Source organism: Herpailurus yagouaroundi, unplaced genomic scaffold, assembly GCF_014898765.1.
Source record: "Herpailurus yagouaroundi ecotype Mexico unplaced genomic scaffold, PumYag 140, whole genome shotgun sequence".
NCBI lineage: Eukaryota > Metazoa > Chordata > Mammalia > Carnivora > Felidae > Herpailurus > Herpailurus yagouaroundi.
Genome location: NW_024412395.1, coordinates 85812393 through 85821582, shown reverse-complemented (window position 1 = coordinate 85821582; position 9190 = coordinate 85812393). Strand labels below are relative to the sequence as shown.

At 45.9% G+C, this 9190-nt stretch overlaps 1 long non-coding RNA gene across 1 annotated transcript; it reads right to left on the bottom strand.

Annotated features, from left to right (window-relative positions):
- Positions 1 to 4806: 4806 nt before the first annotated feature.
- On the bottom strand, positions 4807 to 7975 carry LOC121030298 (uncharacterized). Its single transcript, XR_005790161.1, has 2 exons — positions 7469 to 7975; positions 4807 to 4876 (listed from the first exon to the last, which is right to left on the bottom strand). It is a non-coding gene; the product is annotated as an uncharacterized LOC121030298 (long non-coding RNA).
- Between the last annotated feature and the right edge of the window lie 1215 nt (positions 7976 to 9190).

The following is a 9190-nucleotide window of genomic DNA, read 5'->3' as shown; positions in this document are numbered from 1 at the left end:
GCTCTGAGCTGTCAGCACAGAGCCCGACGTGGGGCTCGAACTCACGAACTGTGAGATCATGACTTGAGCCAAAGTTGGACGCCCAACTGACTGAGCCACCCAGGCTCCCCTAAAAAATTCTATTTCAAAGATAAATAAACAAGGCTCCAAGTCTTATAGCAAATTTCTTTGGTCCATCAGGCTTTGTGCAAAGATTGTGAAGTTAAATTGTAAACTCTGAGAATAAGAGTCTTAAAGTGAGGGGTTTCCATGTCTTAAAGAAGATAAAGATATGCCCAAGAGATAATATTCAAAAATGAGGTCGTGAAGAGAAAGATTTTCCAAATGGCAGCGTCGCTAGGAAAAATTTAGCAGAGACCTCTTGAGAGACTGTCCTAATAAAAAATTATTAAAAAACAAACTAATGGACTAAATGAACAAAATGTAAAAAATGATGATCTCGGGACAGTGCAAGCAAGTGAGAAGATCAATAAGGTTAATGAAGACAAAGAAAATAAAAATGAATTGTGAAGTTCGAAAGTGGCAATGGATATTTCTTTCCTTGGTGAACTGATGACCTTGGGCCCATGGTCATCATGGGGAAATCAAGGGGAAATTTCCGCCGTGCAGGTTTCACCGCAGCCATAGGTTAAAGGAATATCGGTAAGGATGTCACTCTTTGGAAAACCTTGTGAGCACCATTATTGAGTTATGACTGTCGCTGGAGCAGCGTATTCGATGGAATAGGATCTAAATTTCCCCAAGGCAAGAGCGAGTGCTCGGAAGCCAACGAAGTTTAGTGACACCCGTTCATTTTTCTACGCTCAAGTCCTTTGTCAGCTTCAGAACTAGGAAGTCAGCTATTAAATTAGAGAGGAAATAACGCCAGACTCCAGATGTGGCTGCTTCACCCTCCTGACTTTAGCCAGATGTGCCCAAACCATGGCATTCATCATGATTAGTGTGAAGGTGTGGAACGTGTCAGACAGCACACTGGCCAGAGTCCTGATCCCAGCTCGTTCACACAGGGAGACACCCCTCCCCAGCGGAGAACCGCTGCTCAAGGGGCAAGGGGTAGAGGCGAATGAAGTCTCTTTAAAAGTCCTGTAAAAGGTAGTAACAATTTTATTTTACAGGTAATTGATCCTAGCTCTAAGTTCCAATGACCTCCATTGGGTCATTTGCACAGCTATATTTAAGCAGTCGCCCCTGGTCCTGCAGCCGTCCTGTCTCCTTGGTACAGAATCTATCCCTATGTATTTGCTTTCTGTTTTGGGGTAAAGCCCTCCATGTTCCTCTCCTTTCACCCACTTTTGGTTGGTAGAAAGCTTGAATTGGCATCTGCTGGGAATTACGTCGAGGGCAACATGGAAGGACCTTGAATCTCAGCTAGTTTTTAGAGGACACTGAGGGATTAACTGAGGCTCCTGGTGGAAGATGGGGGGGTGGGTGTTGGGCAAGCTGGACTAAATTCTTGCTGAAGGTTTAGGGGCATTTAAGCCCAGTCACCCTGGTCTAGGTGTGGGCTGGTCTCCAGGGTGATCCTAAGAGGTCACAGGTTATCACTGTCCCACTATTAGACTCCACAAGTCACCTGCCTTTCACACCTGGCGATGAGACTGGGGATACCTGAAGGGTGTGAGTGTCAGAAGCTGCTGTTTGGATCAAGTGAAAATGAGCGAGTGCTTTCAGGGAATCTTCCCCGGAGCCTGCAGCCCACATAACTAGAATAGGTTTTGTCAAGCGGGAGACCAGTCATAGAATATGATTGGAAAGGACTGAGCTGTGCCCTGTATATAGTTTAAGGGTTCTATGTATATATTTTAAAAATGTTTATTTAGTTTTGAGAGAGAGAGAGAGAGAGAGAGAGAGATTGAGCACACAGGGGAGGGGCAGAGAAAGGGAGACAGAGCATCTGAAGCAGGTTCCGCACTGAGAGCAGAGAGCCCGATGTGGGGCTTGAACTCCTGAACTATGAGATCACGACCTGAGCCAAGTCAGACGCTTAACTGACTGAGCCACTCAGGTGCCCCTAAGGGTCCTACATATTGATGAAGAAGTTTTCCTTAGAGCCATAAACGCTCCTCTGAGAATTGTTTGTTCAAAGAGCACCCTCTTTGTTGAATGAAATGATAATAAGTACCCAGATCGAATGGTTCCTTCTCACATTAACTAAAACAAAATGGACAATGACAACAAAAAAAGTCACATGCAGGTTCTAAGTGTTTTATGCTGACCAAGCATGGTAGGTCACTTCTAAAATTCCCCAGACGAGATGGTGCTTTTTGTTTGGGCAAGGATATTAGCATTATTTGAAAAGAGTCTTTAGACTATTCTAACAGTTCTAATTGGCATTCTACTATGAACAAAAACCACACATGATTCTCTGAAGTATTTTTTAATAATACTCTTCACCTTGGCAGTGTAGATAAACTTCAATTTCCTTTCATTCCTTCTAAAAGGCAGAGAGGGAAGGAGGGAAGGACAGAGAGAAAGTGAGAGAGAGAGAGAGAGAGAGAGAGAGGGAGAATGGCAATGAGAATCATGAACAATTTTAGTTCATTCGGAAGTCGAGGAGACATATTTTTCAAATGTATTCTCTAAATCCAGATTCCTGTAACAGATGCTCTCACCTCTCAAGCTCTTTTCATCTGTAATTCAATTTCCTCCTAAACGTGATGCTGACATCTGTTGTAATGCAGATATGTCCTCAAGTACCTGCAGTTTCTCTGTCAAGCTCAGTGTCATGTTAAAGAACTGTGAACTTTGCAGGGCTTGGGAGCAGACAGTGGAATCCACGGGGCTGCAGGCAGAAAGAAATTTAATGTCTCTTTCATGGTTCTGATGTTTCAGCATCTTTTCTTCTGACACTGAAGCTCTCCTTAAAGGTTTTCAAGGGAACATAAAGTGTTTATTTAATAGTGCAATTGATTGTTTCAGCTTCACTTCTGGAGCCACCTGAAATCAGCACACGCTAAGGCTTAGCAGGGAGGCAGGGACTCGGTCTTCAGATTCTTCCTGACAGGGTGGATTAGATACATTACCACACAATTCTCTAAAGTATTTTAAAAACAAAGACAAAGCACTGCATGTTGCATTTAAAGATGCTGATCTTTGTCCTCTTTCTTTTTCATTCCCTTCCCATAGCATTACTATAAATCAAGAGCCTTTGAGGCATGGATTGAGCTCAATCATTCCATCATTAATTAATTCATTAAACAGGTATCTGTCGAGTCTGTTCCGTGACCGGTATTGTGCCAGGTGCTGGGGATGGAAAGGTTGATGTGACACAGGATCCATTTTCAAGGAATTCCAGCAGCATTTTGTTTTGTTTTTTTTTTTTTAAAAGTACAGAACCTCAACCCAGCCTCCAAGGGGGGAATGAAGACAGCCGTATGCCAAAGGAAAGTTCTGAATTCTGACAAGAATACAAGCCCACTGTTGGCTTAAATAATTTTCTTCTAGCAGGGACTTGTTTTCGAGCTTCCTAGGAAAGTGGGAATCTTTGCTCTATGCCAGCTAATTTGGAGCTGATAGCGATGGGGAAGAGTGGGACGTTCCTTCGCACCCTTTCTGCGTCTCTCACTGCAGACAATCAGCTGACATCTGAAGCATGACACTTGATTATCCATGTCATTTCTGTAGGTGGCTTTGCCAGGCCTACGTTAGGATCACGGAATCATTCAGGCCTTTAAAAAGGTTTGTCACAACACTTAACCTGGACATCTTCTCTACCAATTACCATCATTTCGGTTTTTGTATGACACCATCCAAGGGCTCAGCGGGCTGTGCGAATGCGTGGTTTGTGTCATTCCATGCTGACTTAGGGCTGAGTCTGGCTAGGACAGCCAGCGCAGCTGTGACTGGCAGTAGTACGAGACAGGGAATAGGACTGCAGGCTGCAGCCACACAGCTGCTTGAAGGTTGGTCTGGTGTAAGGGAGAGACAAAGGGGAGTCTGAATTATTCATCGTAATTTCTCAGCAATTTCCTTTAACTAAGATATTGCAGACTGTTAGGCCTGGGCTGAACCTGGGCCACAGATGTGTTATTATTGGGCCTGTACTGTATTAAAATTGTAATTTTTTAAAAATTGGTGGCCAGCACATAAACCCTGGGAGATTTCACATTAAAGATCTATCTTCCACTAAAAACTGGAACGTTTAGAGGCGCCCGGGTGGCTCAGTCAGTTAAGCATCTGACTTCGTCTCAGGTCATGATCTCACGGTTCATGAGTTCGAGACCCGCATCGGGCTCTGTGCTGACAGCTTGGAGCCTGGAGCCTGCTTTGGATTCTGTGTCTCCCTCTCTCTTTGCCCCTCCCCCACTCCTTCTTTTTCGCTCTGTCTTCTCTCTCTCTGCCTCTCTCTCTTTCTGTCTCAAAAATACATGAACACTAAAAAAATTTTTTTTCAATAAAAAAAATGGGAACATTCAGCAACACAGGGCCTACGTTGGTGGCAACAGTGAGCCCGGGTGGAGTTCAGCTATCCACTCAGACGGGACATCCATTTTCCATATGACCTCAGTTTTTACTCCTCTTAACTGTCTCCCACCCAGCTGGCTTCATTATTCAGCTACCTGCCTGGTCCCCTGTTCTACATGGATTAGTTCAACAAAAAGTCTTTTGGGTCAATTGAGAAGTTTTCATTGGGTCACTTCTCTGCTTGTAAGACCTTGCTAGGAACGGTGGGAAAAGCAAAAGATATTATCTCCTGCCCAAATGGGGAAGAATAGATGAACATGTGCAATAATGAGGGACATGGCTGAAAGACCACAAGTCAACGTCAGAATTCGGAGAAAGAGATGCCATGGATATTCTTAGTCATTAAGCTTCTTAAGCTTCTGTATTTGATTACTTCCAGTTTCCAGAAAAGGAGAAAAACCATTTCTCTTTCCTGCAAAAGAAATTCTTAGGAAGTTTAGAATGTAGCCATTTAACCCGTCTAAGTGCATGAGGCATCTGTATTCTGATCGCATTTTCAAGAAAATCTCTTTGTTAGGCAGAATAAGAACCCACATCCAGGCGATCAGTATCACTCACACCTGAGAGAATATAAAAAGAAGTGACGCTCAATAGACTACAGAGATTTGGAAGAAGGATTAATACCACTAGCTCCATTCTGCAACTCTTCGAGAGCCCACACGGAAAGGCTCATGCTTCAAAAGGATTGTCATTGTTGAGAAAGACCGGGGCAATGTTTTTAAAATTCTAAGTTTAATTTAATATCGACTCTCTGGCTAGACTTGTGGTCTGGGTTTGCTTTATGAGAGGAAGGCTGACACAGAAAGCAGGAAAGGTCAAGGTCTTATTGGCATTAAATAGGGAACAGTTGGCTACTTTCCCTAGGAGCAAACTCATGGCCCATTATGCCACCGCTTTGCTCATATTTGAAAACAAGAACTAGTCAGCACAGCGGGACAATTTAAAGACACTGCCGATGGCTGGGAGATTCCAGTCTCTCGCGTGATTTAGCGCATACACATACATGCACGAGATGCCGTGCTTCTGGTAATGAATGCTGATCAGTGAGGACACTGAGCAACTGGAACCATCAGTAAAGACCTTGTTTGAGTCTTAATAAAAATGAACATTTATCGACCACTTATTATGTCTTAGACACTGTCCTAAGTGCTTTGTATGTATTACTGAATCCTTACAACAGCCTTACAAAGTAAGCTCCATAATACTCCCATTTTACAGATTCAAAAAAGGAGGCAGAGAGAGGCTAAGTGAGTTCCCCGAGGTCACCAGCGACCCAGAGCACCAATGGGAGGTGAAGTCAAGTTTGAGGCCGGTGTGTATGCCATTAGCCACCAGGCGATACTTGGGTTCAGGGTGCCTTGCTCTTTCACTGTGGGGATTACGAGCCCTCAAACTTCTGCTTCTTAGAAGAAATTGGGTAATGTTAACAGTCTGGGCGTTCATGAGTTTATGAGTAGCCCCCCAGACCGAGGAAAAGACCACAGTCCTTTTCTTTCATTCCACTCCTGGACATCGCAGGAGAAAATCACAACATCAGGGCGAATGGTTTCATACAAGGACACCGTAAGCTCAGAAAGAGGTCCCAGAGCTGCTGAGCTCTGCTTGCATTCATCGGCAGGGGGCCAGTACAACTGCTGTCCCCAGGTGCCAGGCTCTTAGGCTGCAGTTCCCACCAACCCCTCTAGGATGACAGACCTCGGCAGAAGATCCTTGCTCCAATTCGCTGAGAAAATGAGACCAATGTGACATGATCTAGCCTCTCCTTCCCTGCTAGGATGCCCTGTGTGCTCACTCCTTCTTTACTTCAGCCCTGTTATCTCAGAGGGAAAAAAAGCTCCAGTCTTCCCATCAGAGACTGACCCTACTTTTGTGCTCACCACCCCCTCCCTGCGGCTTCCGAGGCCTGCTTCTGCAGTTACCTCTGGCATTTCTTGGCTGGGGAGTCTTTCTACCCTCTGTTGATCCCCCCTGGGGGTGAGGGGGTGGGCGGTGGAGTGAAGGCAGGGGCCTAGTGACTAGGAGCTCAGCTTCTGGATCAGGCTGCCTGGCTATACGCCCATGCATTAGTCACTGCCTGACCTCGGGCACGAAGGCTCAACTTCATCTTGACAATGGAACCGGTTGGGAAGCCTAGCATGGTCGAGACGACTGAGTGAGCTAAGTCGTGCTGAGCGCCGTCCGCATCCTGGATCTCGCTACTTCCTTTCTGTGTCAGTGTTCTTCGCTTCCTCCCTCCACCAGCTTTACGCTCACAAACGTCACTGCAACCACTCTAGGGGACACTACCACTTGCTCAGTTGGTTGAGCGTCGGACTCTTGATTTTGGCTCAGGTCAATGATCTCGTGGTTCGGGGGTTCGAGCCCTGCGTCAGGTTCCTGCTGGCAGCGTAGAGCCTGCTTGGGATTACTCTTTCTCCCTCTCGCTCTCTGCCCCTCCCCCAATTGGGTGCACTCTCTCTCTCAAAATAAGTAAACTTTAAAAAATCGGTTTGAAAAAAAAAAAAGAGGAAGAAACTTTAGTAACAGCAAAGTCTAGGTAGAACAGTGGAGACGTGCCCATGGGCTCTGAGGTCAGACCACCAGGCACTGCCTATTGCCCTCTGTGTGACCTCAGGGAAGTTCCTTAAGGGCTCTGTGCGTCAATTTCTCATCTCCCTGCGGAGTTGTTGAGAAGTCTAAAATTAGTGATTCTGAACAGAGCGCTCAGAAGAGGGCCTGTTCCAAATAGGCATTGAGGGAAAGGGTCCTTGTTATTATCAGAATTGGCACTTTAGAGACCTTTCTCATGTCCCATATCAGGAGATCAAGCAAATACACAGACTTGCATGAATCTTAACATCACAATCAGATGCGAGGGATCAGAGTTTATCGGCAAGAAGCCTGTTTACTAGATAAGGAAGTATGGGGCTATAGAAGGTTAAACTCAGAATAATAAAGTGCTGCAACACAGACTCGGTCCCAGCAGCTATGGCCCAGGAATCGTGATTAAGTCCAAAATTCTTACCAGCGGGATTGAAAGTCCTCCTGCCAGTTCCATCGCGACTGGTTCCGCCAAAACTCTGATCATGTGCCTCTTAAAGGAAGTTGGGAGCACAGGCGCAGAGCATAGAAAGCTGAAGGGGCTTTGGGGGATCCTGGCTTTGGGGTACCTTCCAGTTTCCACCGGTGAGCACAGCGCGCCGTGGGGGTTGCGGGCCGGCTCCTCACTCGGAAAACAGCGGGGTTTTAGACCCGGGGAGTCCCTCTTCCGGACCATGAGAAGCAGAGGCTCAGAGAGACACGTGCTGTCTGTGGACTCCTTTTGTGTGCACTTCCTGGGTGGTTCTTGCGTCTTTCATCTCAGTTACTGACTCAGCTTCACCCTGCTTAGCTTGCAAGACCTTTCAGGGAAACCAGAGCGCGAGATGCCGGCGCTGCGAGTGTCACCTATGATTAAGGAGCCGGAGGGAGTGATTTATGTGGAAAGATTAAAATCTCTCAATGTGGATGGCCGGTGCTGCTCTGACTGAGTGGGGCTTCAGGCATTTGCCAATTGCCCGGCCAAAGTGCCACAGGCTTCCGTCGTGGTGGGACGGTTGAAGGGTGATGCGGGTGGCAGAAACGTCATGATGTTAAATGAAACAAGGCGCTACTTCCGGAGGAGCTGAAAAGACCAGACTGAGACAGGAAATTCTTCTGCGGCTCTTGTCAGGCCACTGGATATCTCCGGAATTTTCTACACGTAGAACTTGAAGCTCCCTCATCAGAGAGACAGTTCTCAGTAGCTCTTACCTCTTTCCCCTGCAGAGCATGCCCCCCCCCCCATTCCTGGGGCTCCCTTTGCTTCCTCCCACTGTCCCTCCACTAAGGCCCCTACCCTCTACCCCCCGTCTTTCCTGCTACCCCTTTGCTCCTCCCCTCCCCAGAGCCCCTCTTCCACCATTCCAAAGAGAGTTCCTCTGTGCCCTGATTTTAAGTGAGGACCACGGGCCTAGAGTTAATTGGATAAATTCTTTACTATTCAACTTTAAGCAAGATAATTAACTGAGTCTCCCAGATAACACTGACCAAACCCTTCGGAAGCATTGAGACTTTTCAACCCCGGATGTGTGTGTATGTATGTGTGCTTTCATTTGTGTGTATAAACAGAAGCAAGGGTGCTTTACAACAGCCTGAACATGACCTCATGTAGGTGACAGTGTATTCCCAACATGGCTAAGCAAAGATGTGCGGTCATTGACTTAATTGGAGTGGTCAAGAAGTGCTTCTTAAGGAAGTGATGGTGAACGTCAAAGACTGAAGGATGAGTCTGAGTTAGCAAGGTGAAGGGGTGAGGCGGAAGAGAGAATTTCCTGAATGTTGACAAAGAAACTTATTTTGCAGTAGCCTACCCCATGTCATGATTTGGACAACGTGGTCACTATACCATTAACTATAATAGACAAAATACACAAATGGTGTCCTAGCCATATAGATTTTCTTTTTCTTTTTTTTTAAATTTAATTTTTTTTTTTAAATTTACATCCAAATTAGTTAGCATATAGTGCAACAATGATTTCAGGAGTAGATTCCTTGGTGCCCCTGACCCATTTAGCCCATCCTCCCTCCCACCAGCCCTCCAGTAACCCTCTGTTTGTTCTCCATATTTATGAGTCTCTTATGCTTTGTCCCCCTCCCTGCTTTTATATTATTTTTGTTTCCCTTCCCTTATGTTCATCTGGTTTGTCTCTTAAAGTCCTCATATGAG